A 23,968-nucleotide genomic window follows, 5' to 3' on the forward strand; every position below is an offset into this window, starting at 1 on the left:
GCCATTTAGAAACACTCCCTTTGAGCATTTTAGATCTGTGGCAGTCACACTTCCTTGGCAGTACACATTCCCTCACACGCTAATTGATTAATTATTTGAAAATTTCACTTTTAAAACAACGATCCCCTTCCCCGTTTGGTGTTTCATTCGCTGATGGGCGTCCTGCTATCACAACCTCTGGGAAAGGTTCCTAAAATCTGTATTTGGGGTGAATTCTTAGGGCAGGTGGAAGGTTCCCCACAGAGCAGACCCCGGCTCTGACTCACAGATCGGGCTTTGGGTGGGCAAGCTGGCAGGAGCGTCCCTGGGGCTGCCCCTCACTGGCACAGAGGAACCAGCAGTAGGGATGAGGAAGGAGCTTAGGCCAAGATTTTCAGAAGACACTAAAGAGGTTCTGGGTGCCCAACCTGGAACATCTTAAAGGGGCCTGCCTTGATTTTCAGGGAGTGCTGAGCACTCGCCTTCTGAAAATCAGGCCTCACAAGCTGGCCGCCCAAAATCACTTGTCACTCTTGAAAATCTTGGCCTTCGACTCCAGGCCCATTGTTGTTTGGCCTCTCTAACATCAGTACTAATTGTCGGGGTGGACCTGCACGGAGACTAGCAACTCATCTCATGTCAGTGACTCAACAGCCATTAGTTGGCAATACCCTCTGGGCGTCCCCACTCAGGGCTGCATGGGAACCAGTGATAAAGATGTCCCTACTACCAAAGCCCTGAAGCCATCCATTCCCTCCAACAAACCAGTATGACGCTGACTGCTTCACCGTACTCCTGTGGACATCCAGCAGGTGGGCACACCCTGAACCTGCTACCTCCAGAGGACAGGGAATTCAATATCTGTTTAAAATGGCAGCACACGTGGGATCCCGCAAAGGAGGGGATAAAAACAAGTGCATGTGGCCAACAGGATCCGTGTTTTGGGGAGCTGGGTAATGGAATCCGTCAGGAATTGGCAGTTCCTCAACTTTCCACAGAGGGAAACAGACTCATTACGAAAAATGGGGGAAGGAAGGCGAGAGAAGGGAGGGAAATAATCGTTTCTATTATTCTTCAAAGCTGCTGGTTATGATGATACATTCAGCATTAATGACATCATCTCAGAAATTTATACATGTGCCTGTTTAACTTAGATACTGCTCCCAAAACTCTTCACAGCAGGCTGCAGTTCAAACTTTCCCCAATTTGCTTAAGTGTTTCTTTTATTCAGGCAATAAGGGCAGGCGGAACCTTGCTCTACCAGCCAAGCAAGGGAGGGAGATGAAATAGCTTTGATTAGCACGAGACCTGATGCATAAACAATTCAAATGGGGGGGTTCACGTGTTGCAAAGCTGTCTTGATTATTTTCTACCTGCCATGGCTTGGCTTAGTTCTGCTCTGAAAATGACCGACTTTTAAAATGTTTTCCGAGTTCTCTTCAAGATGTACAAGAGGACAGAGATCGAGAGCAAGGAGGTTCCCAGCGGCCGAAGACTCTAGCTTGTGGGTTTTATTTAAATAAATGTTCTGAGGGTTGGTTGCTGCTGCAGGCTTGATTCGATCTCTGTCTTTCCACGGGAGAGAAATTAGTTGTTTGGTGCTTCTGTACTTGCCTGCCCAGATCCTGATCCCTGTTACACCGTGTGAATGGAGTAACTCCACTGACCGAAAGGAATTGCCATCTGTGGACTGTTCTGCCGGCTCTGTGAAATGAGATGGGAGAGTGAATTCTAGTTCCCAGTGGGCGCGTGTCCAGATCACCAATCGCCCCATGATTGACCTCCTTGATGGCAGTCTCAGGAAAGGGTCCAAGAGGTGAACGGACAATAACTGAGCTCCCCTCTCACCCCAGAGATGGTTGAGACATGCTGGCTGGGCAGTGCCCAGGACCTTGCACTGGTCGTTACTCTGGGGGTCCGCCCGGGAATTCCATCTCCAATCTGCCCCTTGTCCCCAGCACAGCCATTACTCACACGTGAGATTGAGGAAGGGAAGCGGGAACTGGGGAAACGAGCTCTTCCTGGACTTCTGGCTTGCAGGAGGAAGGAATTAGAGATCGCTCCATTCTGGCCTGAAGGGGCCTGGGTGTAACAGAAAAGCAGGGCCCTCTTGTCTCTTATCCTTCTTCACTCCAGCCCAGCACCAGCAGTGCTGAGTGGAGCACGCACAGAGCTCCTCAGAGTGCATCAGCAGGGCTGGGCAGGTGCTGGAAAAAAGTGCTCTGGGAAATAGCCAGTCTCATGGCTCCTGACTGTGTTTTGGCTGTTGTGCTTGATCCTGTGAATCTCCGTGTGAGCCGGATCATGGGAGCGACGACTCTGATGCAGATATTAGAGACCGTTCGGGGAAAGCAACATCTGAACTCATAAACCTGAGTATTCCCCCCGGCAAACCTTTGCCCTCCGTCCAGTTAGAGAACAGAAATGAGCCACGTGATGCAAGTATCGAATCAAAGCTGATCAATGGAGCTTCAATTTCAGATATTTGACACAACAAACCGCTGGGGAACAAACAGGCCACGAGTTACCTCTCAAAATCATTCCGCCTGTAAGTGCAGATCCCAAATCCGGCCGAAGCTGCTCGTGGGCAATTCACAAATGGAAAGAGAGGCCAAATCGGTGGAATAGATTATTCACTACTAATTTGCTCGGCTCGGCTCCTCAAGGAGGCAAAGACAACAGAGCAGGCCACTCCGCATCTACAAAGGCCCCAGTGAGGTTATGGACTCTGCCCTCTGCTGCTCTTTGATACATTAAGATATAGAGAGGTGAATGACAGGAAGTTTCCCACGCAACAGGGGGCTGGGGGAGGGGGACCGCTGGCCGGAGAGCAACATCCCAGCTGCCTGTCACTGCAACAGGTGGCAACTGTTTCCCCATCAGTAGGAAGCAGCATGAAAATCCTGCCAGCTGGTCACCCCTAGGAAACGCTGTCTCTCTCCCTTTCTGCAAAACACTGAGTTGTGACAGTGTTTCACTCCCTACCCAGGCTGACGAGCACCATCACACTAAAGGAGGCTAGGACAAAGTGACACCGGGCGAAGATTCTTCTCAATCTGGCAGAGGAAACAGGTCCGGGACAAATCTGAACTTGGCTGATAGATAGTAAAGTTGTAGTAAAGGGCACAAGCATTATGAAAGGGGCTGTATTTTAATATGCCGTAACAGAACAATCCTGCCGGCTGAGTTTGGCACCAACATGACAAGATGGTTTATAGTTTTCATTTCAACCATTGGTTTTATATTCCTATCTGAGCAGCTACCAGCATTCAGTTGCAGCAGCTGTAATTTTATAACGAGGCTTCTGGATTGAGAAGAACAGTCTGATGAAAGGTTTTAGATTCTCCGATGGTGTAAATCAGAGTGGCTTTGAAATCAAGGGAGCTCCACCGATTTACATCAGCTGAGTGTCTGGCCCATACTGTTGTGGTCTGAGTGTCGGTTGATTTTTGTCTCGGGAACATCCCCTCCTGGTATAGTATAACCTTGCTTCAAACCTCACTAAACATGCCCATCATAGAGAGAGAGAAATTGATCTTAGCAGGATTAAAATAGCAAATAAAGTGGATATTGCAAGAGCTGGTGATGCTTTATTGACAACTTTGAAAAGCGTCCTGTGTAGAAAACATTTTGCCCTTGTATCTTTGTTTTCTGCATATTCCTCCTCTTGTCCTTGATTAATAAGGACATTTGCATGTAAATTGGATCTTGGTTCCTTAGGAGTTCATCTGTCGCTGCTCTGGCTTATTCCCGGCCTGAAGTTACAATCCTCCATTTGACTAGCCACATGAAACACTGGCTAGCAAAAGTGTCCACCATGACATGCCCCAGTAGTGCCGCGAATGCAAGAAACTGCCACGCAGACAGAGATTCAACGCAGAATTGGGAGTGGCACCCGCTGTTCGCTCTGGCATTACTGGGAAATAAATCAATAAATGATCAAATCACAGAAACATCTTCCCAATGTACGAGAAGCAAACAAACATGGCAGGCTCGAGTTCTTCATACCCCTGGGGATGCAGGTCGCTGGTGAAACCCAAAGACAGGATGGACTGTTCGCTACTGACCCATCTCTGGTGCCGCGCGCCATTCTGGGCTGCCAAGAGAGGACGAGGCACTGCGCTCGGAATCATTACGATGTTTCTATGTTACGTTCTCTAGCTCCCCAGATGTCTTCAGGCAGCCGGCAGGGTATAGCATGCAGCTGTTGTATGTAGCGCATCATCGCTGAAATCCTATCCTGTCAAAATGAGGAGAGCCAGATCTGAAATGCCTCCTTTTCTGTTTATTGTATAAAACCATTTTACAATTGTTTGAACAAGTCCCCCTCTCCGAGCCCGCGCTCCCACGAGACTTCATTTTTAAAAACAAATGCATTTGCTGAATGCATATGAAAAAGTGCCTCTCAGTTGGGCAATCAATCTGGCTGAGTTTGATGTGTCATTTCCACATCATGTCATTTTAAAAGGTAACATTTTGTTAATGGAAAACACTTCATGGCTTTCTCTCCCCACACCCCCCTTTCTATTTTTTTCATATTTGCCTATTTTGGTTTCTTCTGCTAGTCACACTTAGCAAAAGAGCCACTTGCTACGACTTCAGGGAAGGGAAGAGAAGGGAAGGTGTGGAGCCCTCTGGGTTTGATCTCATCTGGATCTCTCCAAAGTTTTGGGCAGCACCTCTAGTTGCTGCCAATTGGAAAGACCAGCCTAAAAGAGAAAGAAGCCCACTCCAGGGACACAAGAGAGATCTTTCCGGTTAGCGTGGCTTTCAGCTCACTCATGTATCTCCCAACCAACACTTAGATACTGCAGGGATCGGTGGTAAGGTCCCGATTCGGGAAGGCATTTAAGCACATGCTTAAATCCCATTGACGTCATGGTATTGAAGCACATGCTATGTGCTATTGCGAACAGGGGAGCTGTCCTGAATCAGGGCCGATATAAATGCTTATATGAGACAAGCTGTCAGTCAGCCAGACAAATATTTGTTTGGTAGCCAAAAAATAAATACATTTGTGGGCCAGGTCCTCAGAAAGTGTAAACTAGCCTAGCTCCATTGGAGCTATGGCCAATTTATACCAGCTGGGAACCTGGCCCCATTGACTCCAGTGGAGTTACACCATCCGGGGTTCTGGGCCCATCTCCTGTGTATGCAAAGGGTATTAGTGAAATATTGTCTTGATCAAAGGAAATCATTTCTATTTTTAGATATATGCCATTCTAGATTTCTGGACCCTGTCCTGTTTTGCTATTTTCACTGAAATTTTCCCTCTTCCTGTAAATTGGCTGACTCACTTAGGTCCACGTACCATGTCAGCGTTATTAAGCCCTTTAGTGGATTTCCATTTGTGTAGTATTAACCTCCTTTGCAATTAGACTTGCCCTCCAGAAGAAAAGAAAATGTTCTTGTTCTTTGTTAATATTTACTGCGGTGTTCTGGGCTCCGAGGTGACAGAGCTTAGGATCCAGCAGAAAGTCTGTGCTCAATGGAGGGTTTATTCTTCAGCTCATTTTTTCCCAGATGTGCATTTTCCAACACTGTGGAACCCCGGCAGCTGAGATTCCCAATCTAGGTCCATCCGCACCAGGCTTGTTGCTGGATGGGAGCCTCAGAGGTGGAAAACGTGTGCAACCCCCCACCCCCCAATAGCCCCTAGAAACTCAGAACCTCCCTGGCGCTTCCTTGTTAACAATGTCCCTGCTGAAGCTCTTGAAGAGGGAAAGAGACTTCAACCCTAAAATGCAATCACTGGGGCGGGCACAGGAGGTTGTCTGCATCCACCGGCCCTCCACAGGTGTCACGCCTATGGCAGGTCTCAGCAGGGTGACGTACAGACTGAACGTGATACAAACAGCGCTGTGGCACCGAGCAGACCCACGTGGTCCAGACATGGAGGAGGGCAGTGGGCCAAGCCTGTTACTCCATTCATGCCCTGCCTCAGCTGGCACCAACCTGGTCGTGTGGGTTAAAAGGCCCCAGTTTTTGTAGCTGACAATTCCTCACTTCAGCCCTGCTGAGCTCTGGTGCCCTCTGGGAGGAGCTGAGCCGCAGGCCACGGCCCCACGGAGAAGCCATTTAAAACAGGGTCCCTCCTATTCACCACCCTGAACCTAGCAGAAATAGCTGACACGGTGCACCAGGTGTATTAGGACCTGGAGCCAGGCCACCCCTTCCCTAGTGGTGTTCTGATGCAAAGCGGTTCCGGTGGCAGCCCGGACCTCAGACCCAGTCCTGAAAGCCACCTGCCAGCCCTGGAGTTGGTTTGCCCCGGAAAAGCTGAGATTTTTTCATCACACAAATTAGAAATTCAGCTGCAAAAATCAAGGTCAGTGCTGAGCTCCATGCAGCGCCCTCTCTCTCTCTCCCAGGGTGACGTGTTAGCAGCCAAGGGACACGGCCTCCCTGCCCGTCTGGTGACTGTGCACGCAGCCAGCCGCCCGGGAGAGAGGTGGGAAAAGCCAGTGTCGCTGCTGAAGGGAGCAGAGAGGACAAGCCGGAGCGTCAAAGATGTCGTGAGACGCGCCTGCTCCCTGGACACTGGGCTTGACCTCTCGCTTGAGGGACAGCCTGGGGCTGCTGCCTGGGCGGCCCCGGCGGGAGCAGAGAGGGCTGCAAGCTGAGCGCTAATTGTCCCGTCCATAGGAATGTAGCCAGGTGCCAACCCTGATATTTGATGACATGAACTAATTGACAGTGGAACACAAATGACCCTTTTTATCATTCACGCCGAGCCGTTTGCCAGCTCTGTGGAAACTCCTAATGGCCAGGAATTGTGTTTGGCAGCCCCAAGGTGAGGAGGGGAAGGAACTTCTCCTTCCATTCCCACCGTAGTCTGCAGTTTAATCTTCATCTTGGAGCTAGAGCCGTTCAGTTCGCTGGCTCTCCAGGAAAGAATCCAGTCGCTGCTTTCCCTGGGAAATTTCAAATGCAGGTTTCCTTTAGCACTTACTGATTTTCCTCTCCCCTGGCAGGAAATCAATAGGGGCTGTTAAGTGGGGATTTTTAAATGTGTAACACAGAGACTGGGAGCATAAATTCTCAAAGAAGAGCAGCAGGAAAAAAGGGATGAGTCTCTTTAAAATCAGCATGGGTTTGGCATGTCAGGGAGACCCTGCTTCTGAGCATTTACTGCAGCAGCCTCCAACTGGAGAGGAATCTATTTATTTATCTTACCCACTGCAAGCAAACTCAGCAGTGAGAATGACCCTGGAAAATGAGGGTGTGGACACTTCTCATCCTGAACAAACCCATCTCCAACTAAACGGACAGCCAGAAGCAGCCTGTGCTGGGCTTGGCCAAGGAACCAGAGCAGGTAAAATGCCCCATATGTGTTTGCTCTAAGAGAGAACCAGTCGGCTCCCAGCTCCTCCAAGAGTCTTCCGTTGTGTCACTGCTCTGCCACTTCTACAGGGCTGGCGCAGAGTGGAGCAATGGAGAGGACTGGCAGTGCTGTCTTCTGGGGGAACAGATGGGTCACAACGGTGGGGCGGCGGTAGCTTTGTTCAGTTGTAACAGGAGGGTCGGGGTAGTAAAGGGGGAATGAGCGTGAACACTGTAATGCCCCTGGAAACTGAGATTTTCTCCATGTGAGAATGACGCCCCATAATATTATGTGACCACTGCTACTCCCCTACAGCGAGGCCAAATCTTGGGCATCTTTACTCAGTCCTTACCCCCCGAGTAAGTCCTGAGTGAGGATGTGAGCAGCTGACCCCCTGCATATGGGAGCTGGAACAGACGCCAACAGCTGAGGACAGCCTACATCCCTGGGACCTGAGTCCAAGCTCCCCTGCCCCAGGGAGAGCCAGGAGCCCTCCACTGACGTCAAACCCAGGGTGAGATGAGAATCAGGTCCCAGGAGGCTGAAGTCCTAATCGATGAAGTGTAGGTACTCCACACATACCCCCAGCCCCTCGCTGGCTTGACCTCCCCCAGTGCATTTCAGTATAAAATGGCATCCTCCATGCAGTGTGACATCGCACGGACAGTGTGCGTGAGGCCAAAAGTGCTCAGAAGGGCAGGAACACCGTTCCCGCCACACTACCTTACTGGTCTGAAGCGGCAGATGGATACCGCAGAGGAATTAGCTTTGAGAGAGTCTGCAAGAGGCAGCGAGCCAGATGAGAGAACTTCCCTTACCCATCAGTAAGGGGGCATTTGTCGGCCTGCCGGAGCCTCGCTGGGTGTGACTCACACATCAGGCAGTTGCAGAGGGGGTGTGTTGACATTTTTTGAGGGGTCTTCTTTAACTAACTCTGATTTACCTTCCTCCCTCCAGGCCCAGAGGCAGGTGGGTTATGCCAGCTCAGAGCCGTGCCATGCTCACCGAGCCTTGCCGGTGAGTCTGGCCCCGCGCAGGGACAGGGAACACTGTGCCCGTTTGTAAATGGCATTGCAAAGGGCTGTCGAGAGCTGTACAAATGCCAAGCTACTGGCACAGCAGATCCGTGGCGTGCACTGCCGCTTCACTGGGACAAGTGCCAGGGAAAGAGACCAGTGGCTCTAACCATTGGATAAAGGGCTCAGTGAGTCCATCTCCCCTTTCCTGTTCCAACTGGATATGGCATTTTTGGACACTTTCTTTTCTAAAACAGCTGCCACCTTTCAGCCCAGAGGTGGCTGCTTCTCACTGGTGGGTAAAGTGTTTCCTGTAGTTGTAAAGCCTGTGGGGGTCCTCCAGGATGAAATGTCTATATTAATGGGAGAGGTTATTAGCTAACAATCACTATTATTTTCAGTATACTTTAGAGGGGGGATGCCCAAGATCCAGGCTTGAGTAGGACTTATGTAGTACCTAGGCCTGTTGCTGGTCCAGGGCCGAGGGCGGGATTTCACACACTAGACATTTAGTTGTTGAACAGCTTTCAAATCTTTTATTCCGCGGCTTAGCTGCAAATATTTGAAATTCAGGCTGGGTGATGGGCCAGTTCAGTCACGTGGTCTTGCTCCTGTTCTCTAGTTGGCTGAGCATGCAACCGTCCCAGCTGAAGAGCGAAATTCACCCGGCCCAGCAAACTAGACGGCCTTGCCAGGGCTGGATTGATGTACAGTTCAGCACAAATACTGGGGTGGCAGAGCAGATTGGCTGCAGCGTCTGCCCCAGGTGCGGGCATGTCCGTTCCCCAGAGGACTGAGAACTCCTGCTGAAATCTCACTTGGGCCTGCGAGTCCTCTCAGTGCCACTGGTGAGCCCCCGCTCTCTAGCGCAGCTTCTCCCCAGTCCAGGGCGTATCCGCCAGCGCAGCCGTCCTCCGCAAGACTGGTTCAATCTGTTACCATCGTATCCACCCACACACAAATACACCCAGATGCAAAAAGCCAAGGATAATTATTTAAAAGCCTGAAAGGCATGGACCCTCATGACAGTCGTGACAAAAACGCTGCCTTAAATATCTTTTGATTTGCAAGAGAAAAGAGGAGAGTGCTCGGATTATTTTTAGCACTGCATGGCACTCCTGGTGCTGTCTACGAGCCTATTTGCAAGAGTTAACAGGTGTGAATTGGGATCCTCTGGCATAAAAACTTGCTGTCTGATGGTTATGTTTATTTCAGCCTCCTTCCAGCCTCTATTATGGCTGCTCAAAGAGTCAACTTTACTTTCCTACAGTTTTCTTTTTAAATGTTTTAATGCTTCGTACAATGCTTATTTCAAAAACATTACATGTAATAAAAAGTGAATCTCTCCCAGCACAATGTATTCCCACAAGCCCCGGCTAATCAGGAATGATTGCTTAATTGGCACATTTCTGCTTCTGCTGGGGTCTGTGCCAACAAAGAGGGTTCCACTCTACTCAAATAAACTAAATAGTTCTCATTACCAAAAATTCAAATGAAGTCATTAGCCAGAGAGGAGCATTTTCCTGCCTTGCATCCGGAGAAGTCTGATGAAAGATGAGGACATGCCGGATAAAAAGGGAGAGTGGAGATTAAATAGGCAGGACCCCAGCCAGCATGATGCCAGGATTCGCTGTCTTTTTGATCTAATATGAAACTGAGGTTCTGACCATTTGTGGCCATTAAAAATCCCTTTGGGAGAGAACCTATATCCTGGCCTAATTCCAATGGAGTAATTATTAGAGGGGGCCCTGAACCAACACCCTGGAACTATTCCGACGTTGAATGTTGAGGAAGTGAGATGTTGCATTCAGATTGCATCTAACACTTCAGAGAAGTCAGAGCTGGGTCCACATCCAAAGTGTGCATTGGGGACCCGTTTCTAGTAATTACATTCTGCCAGTGGCGGATTAATAATTTTGCCGCCCCTAGGCCGGGAAATAATTGCTGCCCTGGCCCCGCCCCGACTCCGCCCTTTCCCCGCCCCCATTCCAACCTCCTTCCCAAAGTCCCCGCCCCAACTCTGCCCCCTCCCTTCCCCTATTGGATCCCTTCCCCAAATCCCTGCCCCCGGCCCCGCCTCTTCCCCCAGCGCGTGGCGTTCCCCCTTCCTCCCTGCCCCGCGAAACAGCTGTTTCGCAGTGCAAGCGCTGGGAGGGGAGAGAAACAGGATGCCGTGGCATGCTTGCAGAGGAGGCGGAGGTGAGCTGGAGCAGGGGGACGGGGCGCGGAGGGGAGCTTCCGCCCCTGAAAATTTGCCACCCTAGGCCTAGGCCTTGTCGGCCTAGGCAATAATACGGCGCTGCATTCTGCCTCTCTAAACTCACCTGTTCCTTAATTAGATCTTTGTTCTGCTTCACTGCCTGTCCCATAGCAGTTGCACATTGTTGCTGGGTGCTGTTATAATGGCTGCCACAGCTCGCCGAAGAGGTGGCTGCATTTTGCTATATATGTGTTTAGGTTGTAAAGCACTTTTGAGATTTGCATATGACGCTAACAAATCAATCAATAAAAATATCTCCTGCAACGTAACCAGTTGTTGTCCTGCCATGATGCTAGGAGACGCTCAGCTAACTGGTGCTCAATAACCAGAGAGATGTGCACAAAAGGATAGAGTCCAGAATGATAATTCCGTGTGTATGTCACTGATGGCTCAGATAAGCAAATGTGCAGCTAGCAACAGCCAGTCACAGGAGGTTACGGCAGGGTGTTCAGACTGAGGCCTCTTCATGGAAATGTAACAGCCACCACTTGTTTCTGGTGTTCTGTGCAACACAAAGGCCTGTCAATGCACGAGACTCTGCCACAAATAATCTTTAATAAATCACCCTTCGTGAATATGAAGGGAGCTGTGATTCACTCTCGCTGAAGAGAAAGAGAGCCCAGTGTTTCTGATGCAGAAAGGAGTCCAGTGAGGACATATTCAACTGCATGCCAACTCTGAGAATCCACCCCAGCCCTGGATCTGTGCACCTCTGATATCCGAACCTCCTGCAGGATGGTTGCCAGCCGGGCCTCGGGCTGAGAGGGCAATGCCTAGCAGCAAGGCCTCCTTTTCAGGGATACAGTTTATGTCACTCGATTGTTGGCAAAATTCAGTGATTCTCAGAGAGTCTCTTGCCCATGCCTTTGACTGAGCAAAACCCTTCTACCCTTTTCGCCCACCCTGAGAGCCAGCTTCACAACACAGGAACAAGGATGGTCAATGGAACTGAAAGGCAGCCAATTCAAAACCGTGACAAAGAAATACTTTTTCATATAATGTGTAATTCGACGGTGGAACTTACTGCCACAGGATGTTGCTCAGGCCAAGAACTTAGAGGGATTGGACATTTATATGGATAAGAGGGATAGCCAGCGTTATAGTTACCACTAAGAAAAAGAGTGCAGAATGGAGATAAGAACTCATGCTTCAGGGTGCATGCCCATCTCTGAGGGATTAAGCTGAGACCCTGATAGGGGGCAGATCACCCCACACCTGCTTACTGCAGGGTTTCTTGCATCTTTCTCTGAGACATCTGGTGCTGGCCACTGTGGGAGACAGGACTGGGGACCAGATGGACCTCAGGTCTGATCCAGTCTGGCAATGCCTACATTCCTAAGGGCCCTCCTCAGAGGAGGAGGAGCTGAAGCCTAGTAGTCAGCGAGACGGGCTAGGCATCAGGAGGTCTTGAGTTCTAATCCTGAGTCTGTCACTGACTCAATAAGCGGCTTGGATCAAGCCATTCCAAGGGAGGTTGTAGAACCCTCATCCCCAGAGGTTTTAGAAAACAGGTTGGACAAACCCCTGTCAGGGCTGGTCTAAGTTTACTTGATCCTGCCACAGAAGGGGGGGCTGGACTTGACCACTCAAGGTTCCTTCCACTCTGACGTTTCTATGATTAACCTCTCCCTGGAGAATAGGGATAGTATGTACCTGTCTCACAGACAGGTTGCGATACATAATGAGTCATCTTTAAGATCTTCAAATGAAAGATGCTATATATAACAAACAGTTGTTTGCAATAATATGATGCCACTACCAATGTCCTTTAATTAGGGGTGTTTTAATTAAGCACATAGCCAAGCTACTCCATGAACACTGATCATCAAGGTAGTGGGGAAAGGACTGTTGGGTAGATAACACTTCTACTTCTCTATTTTCTTGAATTTGCTGAGGGCAAACCATAGCTCTTGAATGTATATATAAAATAGGAGAAACTCCCACGTTGTCACCAATGTCTGAAGTTTCCTTCTAGCCCACCATCATTCACCATAGTGGCTGGAATCCCAACTCTCCTCTACAGCTGCGAGACTTGGGCAACCTACAGAAAACACCTGAAAAACCTGGAACGCCAGCCCCAGCACTTTCTCCGGAGGATCGCCGCAGTAACGTCAGTGTCCTCATGGGGCCAACACCTTCCGTACTGAGGCCCTGATTATCCAGCACCAGCTCAGGTGGAGCAGGCACTGTGTGAGCATACCTGATGCAAGCCTATCAAAACAATTATTGTACGCCCCACTCACCAAAGGAGAAAGGAAACGGGGAGGCCAAAAGGAATGCTTCAAAGACTCCACCAAGAGAAACATCAAGAGATATGGCATCGATACCACGCACTGGGAGACGGTAGCCCAAGACAGGGCTAACTGGTGAACACTTGTCAGAGAAGGGACAATCATTTTTGAGGAAAATCGCCTTGTCCTGGTGGCAGAAAAACAACAGACGACTGTCATGCAGCAATTGTGGCCCAATCCTGCCTTCCACATCACCTGCAACATCTGCCAACAAGCCTGCGGCACAAGGATCAGACTTCTCAGTCACCACAGGACCTATACAAAATAAAACCCGTGGAAGAGATCATCCTCAACCCTGAGGGATCACCATGGAGGGAATAACTGTCATTTTTCCTGATCGCTAGCAGTGAAATAATGCTGGGATTATCATTCCATCACCACTGCTCAAATACCTTTTACTGGCTTATTATTCCAATTCAGAGGTCAAAGTTCAGAGGTCAAGAGTTCATCTTCTGGTTTTGACAGTGGGACGTTCTCCGAAGGACTCATGTCTCGAAGCCTGCCCAGACTATCCCAACTCGGCGTTAGAAAAAGAATCTTCTTTGCGCACAAGTGGATTGCAGCCTCATCTCCTTTCTGTCAGGACATTTGGAATGCAGATGCCATGCACATGGGGTGCGACTGGAGTAAGGCACCATTTGTGTCATTTCCAATCTGCCATTGTGAATCAAAGGAGTTGACATGCATGCTACAACCCATTCTTCTCATATCACTCATACCATTTCCATGCTACATTGTGACAATAGGGTATAATTAAGGTGTCAGCATATCATTTAGCCTTTTCAATATAAAACCAGGAGACAGGCTGGGGAATCTGTAGTCTTCTTTAATGAGGAATGCAGGGGGAAAAACAGAGAGAAGGAGAGAAAGAGATAGCAACTTGGCAAGACAAAGACCCCCTTAGTGTACCATGGTTCAAGGTTTTGAAGGACACTGTGTCATTTTCCAGGCATGTTTGCATGGTAGCATGGGGTTATTTCCACTTGATCCTGGCAAATATGAATAAACAGCATGGCGTTTTCACGCAGTGATTCATTTCCTAAACTAAAGAAATGCTTATGTTCTTGGGGGGCGGGGGGGTGACTTTAATTCCTCACAGACAACAAAATGCCATCTTGATTGCTGTTCATGTTACTGGCGATTACAGGTCTCACAGAGCTGCTAGCCCAGCTGAGAGTGGTCAGACCCCGAACAGAACTCATACATTAGAGCACAGAGTTCCCATACTTGGCTGCTGTGCAGTGTTGCTGTGGTATGTTAAACAGTTTACAAGTGTCGCCCCAGAAGGGGCTGCATCTCAGGGGTGCATGAAGCAATGCGAGTGTGTAAATTGTCTATCAGTTTGTTACCTCTGTACATTGTTAGTTGGTTGCATCACTGTCAGGATAGCTACTGCCATAGGCTAGATGGGAGCCTGCTAAGTCTGCATGAGTCTGAGCGCTCTGTTATCAGGATACACCTGTCAGGACAATGGGGCTCTGCTCACCCAGGCAGATATCAGGGGGAACAAGAGCGATTAACAGGAAGCAAGGACTGTCCCAGCCACTGGGGAACGAGAGACGAGAAAGCAGAAGGCAGTCTGGGAGATGAACCACTAAGTGTGGTAAAGTCAGACGACACTAGAGAAAACAGCCCCAAACTAGAGACTGAACCCACTTGTGCTGGATGAAAAGGGGTACCCCGGCACGGAGTAAGGCCTCAAACTGAAACACCTGACCCAGAGCAGTGATCTCACCAGCTGGCACCATGGGGCAATCCTTTACCATCCCCAGGCTCAATTCCACAGGGGGTAGAGCGTCTCCAGGCCCTGCGATTCCCATTGACTTCAGAGCTAGGCCCCAAGCGATCCTGGGGTTATGAATGATTCATTCAGCACCATGGCCAGAGCCCCCAAAGGGAGCCTGAGGGATGAGCCAAGGGTGCAGCAAAGAAGAGAATGTGTCACCCCAACCCTCCCTGCTGCCTCTGGGAGTATCTGAAGGGAAGGTTAAAAGCACTGACGACCCTGGGAAAGGGGAGGAGGAGATGGTGGGGCCCCACCAGACAGACCAGCTCATTGCAGCCCCAGTATAACCACAGGGACTTCTGCAGTCACATCAGGGATGAGCCTGGCCCCTGGTGTCCACTTTAAGGGGCTGGATTTGTTTCATTTCAGGGACAGAGAATAGAAGAGCCTCTTTGGAAGCGTCTCCCCTCACCCGCCCCTCCCAAGCCAGGCAGGGAAAGTCCTTATTTCTTCGTTAGTTCGTTAATTAGTGACCGGGAGTGAAAAGAAAGAAAGAAACTTTTGATCATGAGACAAAGCTCGGTGAGTAGCCAAAAAACAAAACAGGAAAAGGAAAACTCCAGGAGAACGGGAGAAACAGGCAAAGTCAGGAGAGAGCCCCGGGTGCTCCCCCCACCAGCTCTGCAATCACCAACCCCATAAAAAACTCAGCAACAGTGAGGTCACTGGTGTGCCGAGCCCACAGCCTATCACACTAGGCAACACTGTCCCATTGTTTCTTTGAACGCCCCCGTCAGCTGTCTGTCCCCATCTGTCATCTCGTCTTATCCTTAGAACATCAGCTCTCGGGCACAGGCTGTCCTTCTGTTCTGTGTTTCTACAGCACGGAGGGTAACGCATCCTAGGCACTAGGGTAACACGAATAACAAATAAATAATCATCAAGAATACCTGAGCACCAGAGACAGGGATGCTGCTGCCACTGCTGCTTCAAGGCGTCTCTAGCAATTCAACTCTCTGCCCCAGGGAATGTGGCCCACATGGGACGGTGGCCCAGCAGGGCTGGGAAGCAGTGTGCCATGGCCAAGAACCTACAGGGGCACTGGGTTGTCCTGGCTCTGGCAGGGCTGTTTGTTCATCATTTAACTGCGAGGGGTGGAGCACGTGTCAGGTGATCGGGGTTTGCTGAACAGTCCTTTGCAATCAAGGTGCACAGACATCACCCTCTGCTGCCCAGCCGCCTCCAAGCGGAGCGGGAGCCCGCGGGGCAGCGAGCAGCAGAGCTGAGGCTGGCCTTCCGCCATCTGAGCTTTGGGCGGGTTGAGTCGTTGGGAGACTGGCCTATCAGTGAGCTAGGGAGGGGGCTGGGAGAGTATCAGCCAATAGCAAAGACGCGCAAAAATGCTCAGCGCATTCATGGAAGCTGAATTACCCAGTGCAGGGAAACAAGACTTGGGCCCTGGCTTATATATTCCTGTGAGTAAGCTTCCTCGTAGAGACAGTCCCTAAGGAAAGGTCAAACTACACAGCACTGGCAAGCAACTTTACATTGCACCTGGGGCTCATGGGGGCAGCATGGCCCCTCCCAGCCCCACAGGGCCTGATTCAAAGCCCACTGGAGTCAGGGGGAAGATTCCCTTTGGCTCCAATCCCTGGCCACACTGTCCGTTTTTTTCCTACTGTTTTTGGTGGCCACACTGGCCCACCCTCTCCCCAGTATAAATCTGTAGTGGGGTCCGGTGCAAGACCGGCTCTGTTTTGTGGGAGCCTTCCCCCAGGGGATGGAGAGGGCCCATTCTACAAGGAAGCTGCCACCTGATAAGAGCACATCATCCCTGGCTGCTGTGGGCTCTGCTAAGTAACCTCTTGGGCCATTGCTAGAAGAATGAAGAGAGAGAAGGAGAGAGACTGGGAGGGACAGAGGGTGAAGGAGAACCCAGAAGTTGAGCTGTTGAGCTACTAGGATGAAAAGCGGGAGAAAAGCTACAGAACAATAAAGCAGCCACAGCATTGTCCTGGATTTATTTTCTGCATAATCTGGATAAGGGAACAAAGGATCCTGGCACATCGGTAAGGTGTGCAAATCCAGCATAAATTAGCACTAACGACCACATCTGGAGCCAGTAAATTGCAGCCTGTTGCCTGCAGAACAATGCGAAGGCTTCAGGGCCCCTGGCTTTGTTTGGGAATGAAACAGGACAGCATTGATAATTTCATTATCTCTGCAATCCCAGAAGCCCTTGCATTGCCCTCACATCAGTGAGGCGAGGGAGAGAAGGATGAACAATATTTACCAGCAAATTGGCAGGGAGTCAGGGCTCCTTTTTCTTACATGGGTTACAAAGTGTAATGTACTGGGGCCCGTCTCTTCAGAGAAGAAAGCAGTCCCCAAAGAATCCATCCCAGGTTTTACATACAGCCCCAGGAATGCTGGGGCAAGCCTGGGAAGTTTAAGGGCTACCATGTGAATGCTCCTGCAGTGTGTGTCTCAATGTGTTGAGGAACCTCAGTATCAAATCTCAGTTCTTGTAATAACCTGGGACTAGACCAGAGCAAGCTAGTCGCGATGAACACCTGTTCTATTCACCAGCTGTCCAGGAGCAGCCTCTGCAATTGGCCTATTATTCACAAACATCACACCATTGTTTAGGCAAACAGATTTCAGCCAAGAGGCCTCTGATTAGCTCCTTTTTGGAGCGCTCACTATTTACGATACATCATCCAGCACTTGCGGTTGGTCACCTACTTCTCATGAGGGTGTTTCCCCAGCTGGATGCCTGAAACATTCAGTAAGTTGGGTAAGTCACTTGTGGTGTCAACATCTGTAGGAAACATTTACAAAATTCTCCGACGTGAAACCTGGCAAGGAGACTGGGGCTGGCATTTGGTATGCCCAGGTAGATTATGGAATTTCCATCACTGGGGATTTTTAAGAGCAGGTTAGACAAATACCTGTCGGGGATAATCTAGATAATACTGAGCCCTGCCTTGAGTGCAGGGGACTGGCCTAGATGACCTCTCAAGGTCCCTTCCAGTCCTACGATTCTGTGATTTCCAGTGCATGATCCCATGACTATTGTATGGCAAGAAATGGTCGCGCTAGAGCACGTGTTTCCCATCAGACTCCAGCTGTAAATCCCAGCAGGTATTCAATGCAATTCCCAACCCAGGAGGCTCTTGCATCAAAAGATCAAGAGCAGGACGTGTAACTGGCTCAGAGATGTTAATGAATGTATCTAGATGCGCGAAAACAAACAAGAGTTTGTCAGGGAAATAGCAAACTTCAGGGAAAGCACAGGTGACCGTGGAGAATGCTGGATAGTTCAGGAGCACGCACCCGTATGGCTCAGTTGCAGGAATGAGGTAAGGAGGAGCCAGGCTAAAAGGTGGGGTGAACAGTGTGCCCGAAATGATCTGCCAAGCAAACACAGGCTGTGCAAGAGCCCCTGATGTGTAATGCATGCGGCATTTCTCCAGTCCAGCCCCACACAAGCGCAGAGGAACAGACTGTCCCCCCCCAAAGAGCTCATCTAAAGACACCAGGAGAAGCAATATCCCAATGTTCCAGCTGGGGAGCTGAGCCCCAGAGAGATGAAGTGACTGGCCCAGGCTCACACAGGGAGGTTGTGGCAGAACTGAGAATTGAACCTGAGTCCCAGACCATCATGAGCATCCGTCCCCTTCATAAGTCACCAAAATTTCCATTTGTATCTAAATTCTTTACAGACGAAAGGGTCAAAATCCTACTCCCAGTTACACTGGTGTAAATCCACAGACGTCACTGGGATGGACACAAGTGTAATTGAAAGCAGAATTCGGTCTAAATGTCCAAACTTCCCCTCCCATTCTTCTCTCACAGCTGACAAGAATCACACAAATGGATCCACTGAAACACTTCAGCAAAGAGGGTTACCAGAGAGTTCAAGCCCATCAATAATTCCCTGATTTCTATAGCGAGAGCTCTTTCCAAGGGAATAAATTCCTGCAGAATCAAAAGGCAGCCACAAATCAATGCAAGAGATTCAGCTTTCTAATTACGGGAACTAATTTTTTGCAGCAGTTATTATTGAGTGCTGACAGTGTTCTGAGCATAACACGGACCGAGAGCGGGGCCGTGCTTCAAAGAACTTACAATATATGGCCCTTATCTTGGAATCAAATCTGTGCCTGTGCAAATGTGGCTGCAGAATTGGGGCCTAAATTAATTACAGTTCAGGTAAAAAGAACATAGATTCCAAGGTCAGAAGGGACCATTACAATCATCTAGTCTGACCTCCTGCATAACTCAGGCCAGAGACCTGCCCCAAAATAATTCCCAGAGCAGAGCTTTTAGAAAAAAATCCAATCTCAATTTAGAAATTGTCGGTGATGGAGAATCTACCACAACCCTTGCTAATTCGTTCTAGTGGTTAATTACTCTCACCATTAAAGATTTACGCCTTAGTTACAGTCTGAATTTGTCTAGCTTTAACTTCCAGCCACTGGATCTGGTTATGCCTTTCTCTAGATTGAAGAATCCATTATTAAATATATGTTCCCTGTGTAGACTGTGATCAAGTCACCCCTTCACCTTCTCTTTTTTAAGCTAAACAGATTGAGCTCCTTGAGTCCATCACTGTAAGGCAGGTTTTCTAATCCTTTCATCATTCTCGTGGCTCTTCTCTGAACCTTCTCCAATTTAGCAACATCCTTCTTGAATTGTGGGCACCAGATCTGGACACAGTGTTCCAGCAGCGGTCACACCAGTGCCACATACAGTGATAAAATAACCTCTCTGCTCCTACTTGAGATTCCCCTGTTTTTGAATCCCAGGGTCGCATTAGTTCTTTTGGCCATAACATCGCACTGGGCGCTCATGTTCAGCTGATTGTCGACCATACACATCTTTTTCAGAGTCCCTGCTTCCCAGGATAGAGTCCCCAATCCTGTAAGTGTGGCCAATATTCTTTATTCCTAGATGTATACATTTACATTTAGCCGTAGTCAACACATATTGTTTCCTTGCACCCAGTTTATAAACCGACCTATATCGCTTATCAGTGACCTGTCCTCTTCATTATTTACCACGCCAATGTTTGTGTCATCTGCAAACTTGATCATTGATGATTTCATGTTTTTTCCAGGTCATTGATAAAAATGTTAAATAGTGTAGGGGCCAAGAACCCAACCCTGTGGGACCCCACTGGAAACATGCCTGCTCGATGATGATTCCCTGTTTACTGTTACATATGAGACCTATCAGTTAGCCAGTTTTGAATCCATTTAATGTGTGCCACATTCATTTTATATAGTTCTAGTTTTTTAATCAAAGTGTCGTGTGGGACCAAGTCAAATGCCTTAGAGAAGTCTAAGTATATTATGTCAACATTGTTACCTTTGTTAACCAAACTTGTAATCTCATCAAAAAAAGATATCAAGTTAGTTTGATAGGATCAATTTTCCATAAACTCATGTTGATGTGCATTAATTACATCACCTTCCTTTAGTTCTTTAATAGTCAAGTCCCGTATCAGCTGCTCCGTTGTCTTGTGTGGGATCGATGTCAGGCTGACAGGCCTATAATTACCCGGGTCATCCCATTTACCCTTTGTAAAAATTGGCACAACATTAGCTTTCTTTCAGTATTCTGGGACTTCCCCAGTACTTCAAAAATTATTGAAAATCAACATTAACAATCCAGTGAGCTTCTCAGCCAGCTCTTTTAAAACTCTTGGATGCAAGTTATCTGGACCTGCTGATTTAGAAACACCTAACTTCAGTAACTTCTGTTCAACATCCTCCAGGGATACTAGTGGAATGGAAATAGTGTTATCATCACCATCTGATGAGACGATGTCGTCTGTTTTTTCCCCAAATACAGAACAGAAATATTTACTGACCACTTCTGCCTTTTCTGCATTATTATTGATAATTCTACCATTTCCATCTAGTAATGGACTAATTCCATTTTCACAATTCTTTTGGTTCCTATACTGATGTTCCAGACTTCACATCATGCAGAATTTGGGTCTTTTGAAAAACAAATATAGGCCTGAGGATCTGTATTTCCACCACTACAAAGGGAGATGGTGGATTCTCCAGACATTAAAGCTTTAAATCAAGATTGGGTGTCTTGATAGACCAGGGGTTGGCAACCTTTCAGAAGTGCTGTGCCGAGTCTTCATTTATTCACTCTAATTTAAGGTTTCATGTGCCAGTAATACATTTTAACGTTTTTAGAAGGTCTCTTGCTATAAGTCTATAATATAGAACTAAACTATTGTTGTATGTAAAGTAAATAAGGTTTTTAAAATGTTTAAGAAGCTTCATTTAAAATTAAATTAAAATGCAGAGCTCCCCGGACCAGTGGCCAGGACCCGGGCAGTGTGAGTGCCACTGAAAATTAGCTCGCGTGCCGCCTTTGGCACACGTGCCATAGGTTGCCTACCTCTGTGCTAGAGAATACACTCTAACTCAGCCAGAAGCTTGATGCAGGAATTACTGAGTGAAATTCTATAGTATGTGGTATGCAGATCAGAATAGATTATCATAATAGTCTCTTTGGACCTTAAAATCTATGAATCTATGGACTCTACGAGGTGGGTTGGCTTAGAGCTGGGTGGAGAATTCAAAGTGAAAGAGACATTTTGCTTTTTTTTCCTGTTTGTCAATTGCCTATTAGCGATTTTCTCAACTTCACTGGTTATATGACATTCTTCCCTGAATAATCTCTGCGGATAATTCTTGGTCTGTCGCTAGTTCTTCAGCAATTTGTTGCAACTAGTCTGTATTCTCAATCCAAGCTATTTGATTAGTTTGGATGTCCGTCACATGGTATGATTCTCTCCCCTGATTGGTTCTGTGCAGGGCATTGGAGGTGAGGATAAGCACCTTGAATGGGATGTGAAATCCCACCGAGGGATTCAGGACAGGTGGGTGAGGGCTGGCAGCGGGAGGAAAGAAAGGAAAGGACTAACAAATATTTACAGTTGGGAAAAAAATGAAATCACAAAGATGATGTGAAGTTGTTTCCAATGGCAGGACTTGGACCAGACCCATTTTGCTTTGCCGGTGTGAAGCGGCCCCAGCTCTGCGAGTGCAGAATTCTGAGTGGGAAGCATTTGACATCCGCTTTGCACTGATGTAAATAACGACACACGGTGAAGGCAGTGGCGAAGCAGAGAGGCTTCTCTCAGGCAAATGATTTAAACTAGAGACAATGAGAAAGTGAGTGAAAGGGCACAGAAAGGGAGAGATAGAGGGGGACAGAGACCTAGCCCCCACCTCTGGCCATACACCCCACCACCCTCTGTTCACAGAGAACATGCAGCAAGAGAACAAACAGCCCTGTATCACAAGGACCGAAGGAACATACACTGCAAATTGACAGAGTCCCCCAACTCTTCATCCTCCCTCCCCCGTTCCCTCCCCGCCTTTGTCTGCTCCCAGCTCATGCTTTTAAGAAGTTTCTGAGAGATAGACGTGTGGCCCTGTGAACACAGACCCGTTAAATACAAGATCCAGGGAAGAGGTTTCCCTAGCAACAATGATGAAGTGAGAGTGAGAAAACTCTCCCAGCTCTGCTCCCCTCCTCATGGGACTTTTTAGTGGGTTGGGGTAGTTCTGATAATCGAAGCAGATGGAAAAGTGTCCAGCCCAGGCTAGGGACGGGCGTGCAGTCATCGTAACTCGGAGCTGCGTTCATTGGCCCCACCTGCCATTCTGCACCTTGAGCAACAGGTTACAGTGCACGATGGGACAATTGCAAGAGCCCAGGTGGGGGGCAGTGGAAACACATGTCTGCTACCCTGATGCGCAGGGCGAGCTGACGGCGCTAGGACACTTTTTATGGTTTGCTGCTCTGCAAACACTTGTGCGAGCAGCATTTTTGCACACACGTGTGGCAAGCAGCTTGTCTTCATGCACCATTTAATGGATTTATTTGCAAATGGGCATGCCCCATGGGCAACACTCACCTGGCATCTTACACACACAACTACTCGGTGGGCAGGGGCCAAGGGGCCAGTGCATGTAAATCTGCTAGCCAGACAATGTAATGGGCTTTTCCTCTTTCTCTCTCCCCTCTCCCTGCCCCCCCCCCAAAACAGGAATGGACCCAGCAACTTTTAAATATGGGGTCCATACATGTGGCCAACTCTAATGCTCTCTCCAGTGCAAAAAAAAGGACAGGCAAAGATTTTAAATCCCTGAATGTATCAGGTCTCTCTCTCTCTGCCATGCACCCCAGCCCCGGCCTTCCCTCTTCCTTGAAGATTCAATGCCCCAGTGATTGCTGGAGGTGTTGTTCCTGTTTATAAAGGAGGCGACATCTACTTAGGTCTACTTAGGAAGGAGAAGCCAGGCGACATGACTTGGGTGACCAGCCAGCCACGCAGTCTGAGGATCCCTGCTACACATGGGGCAAGAGCAGCTCCTGGGCCCAACTCTCCTGCTGAAAACTGTTCGAACAATTACAAAGAACAAACAGCTTAGTGAGAAAAGCACGACCCGCTTGCCGGCATTTCCCAAGCAGTGAGAAGGGCCCAATCCAGCGAACACGGGCTTCCAAGGGAACAGCTCGGCCATGGAAGGTGAGGTCCAGCTAAGCGTTCCAATGTTCAAGGGCCAGATCCTCAGCTGGTGTAGATCGGCGTCGTGCTACTGAAGTCAACAACTTCCCCCGAGCTCTTTCAGTGCTCTCAATGGAGCAACACATGCCGACGGAGGAGCTGGGCCAGTGTGTTTAGGTGACTCACTCCCACCTCGTGCACTTAAGTATTCCAGGAGCAGAACGTGCAGGCTGCCAGGGCATGGAGCTTCCCAAATGTCCCGGGGCTAAGAGGAGCCGGGGGTAATAAGAATCATGGTGCTCTCCTGGCACCCCTGTCCCAGTATCCCCATGCTTCGCACACGTTAATGGAGCCTCCCAGAACTAGGCAGGGAACTATTATTATCTCCATTATCTAAGAGAAGGAGAGGGAGACCCAGAGACAGAACCCAGGAGTCCTAGCTCCAAAGCCCAGCGCTAGCTAAGAGCCTGGGAATAGACCCGCCACCTGCGTTCCAGCCAGCAAAGGCACAGCAGCCACTTCCTCACCCCTTTGCATACAGAGAATATTGAGTGTCCTTCCTGTTCAGAGATTTGCCTCCCAAATTTCTAACATAACTCTCTGGGGACCCTGTGGCTGAGCTCCGCCCCGCTCCATGCAAATGCAGGGTTTGTGAATCACAGCCACACCATGCAAACCAGGCTGGAGATGCACGGGTTACGTCTCCACCCTCCGCAGCAGCGGGAATTGACACCACCTTGTGAGCTGGCCGACGGTACCAGGGACAACGGCGGATTTTAGGAGATGTTCCACTGGCGTGTCTGGGGTTACAGAAATTCCTTAAC

This window comes from Terrapene carolina, unplaced genomic scaffold (assembly GCF_002925995.2).
Source record: "Terrapene carolina triunguis isolate 2854851 unplaced genomic scaffold, T_m_triunguis-2.0 Scaffold234, whole genome shotgun sequence".
NCBI classification, from domain to species: Eukaryota; Metazoa; Chordata; order Testudines; family Emydidae; genus Terrapene; species Terrapene triunguis.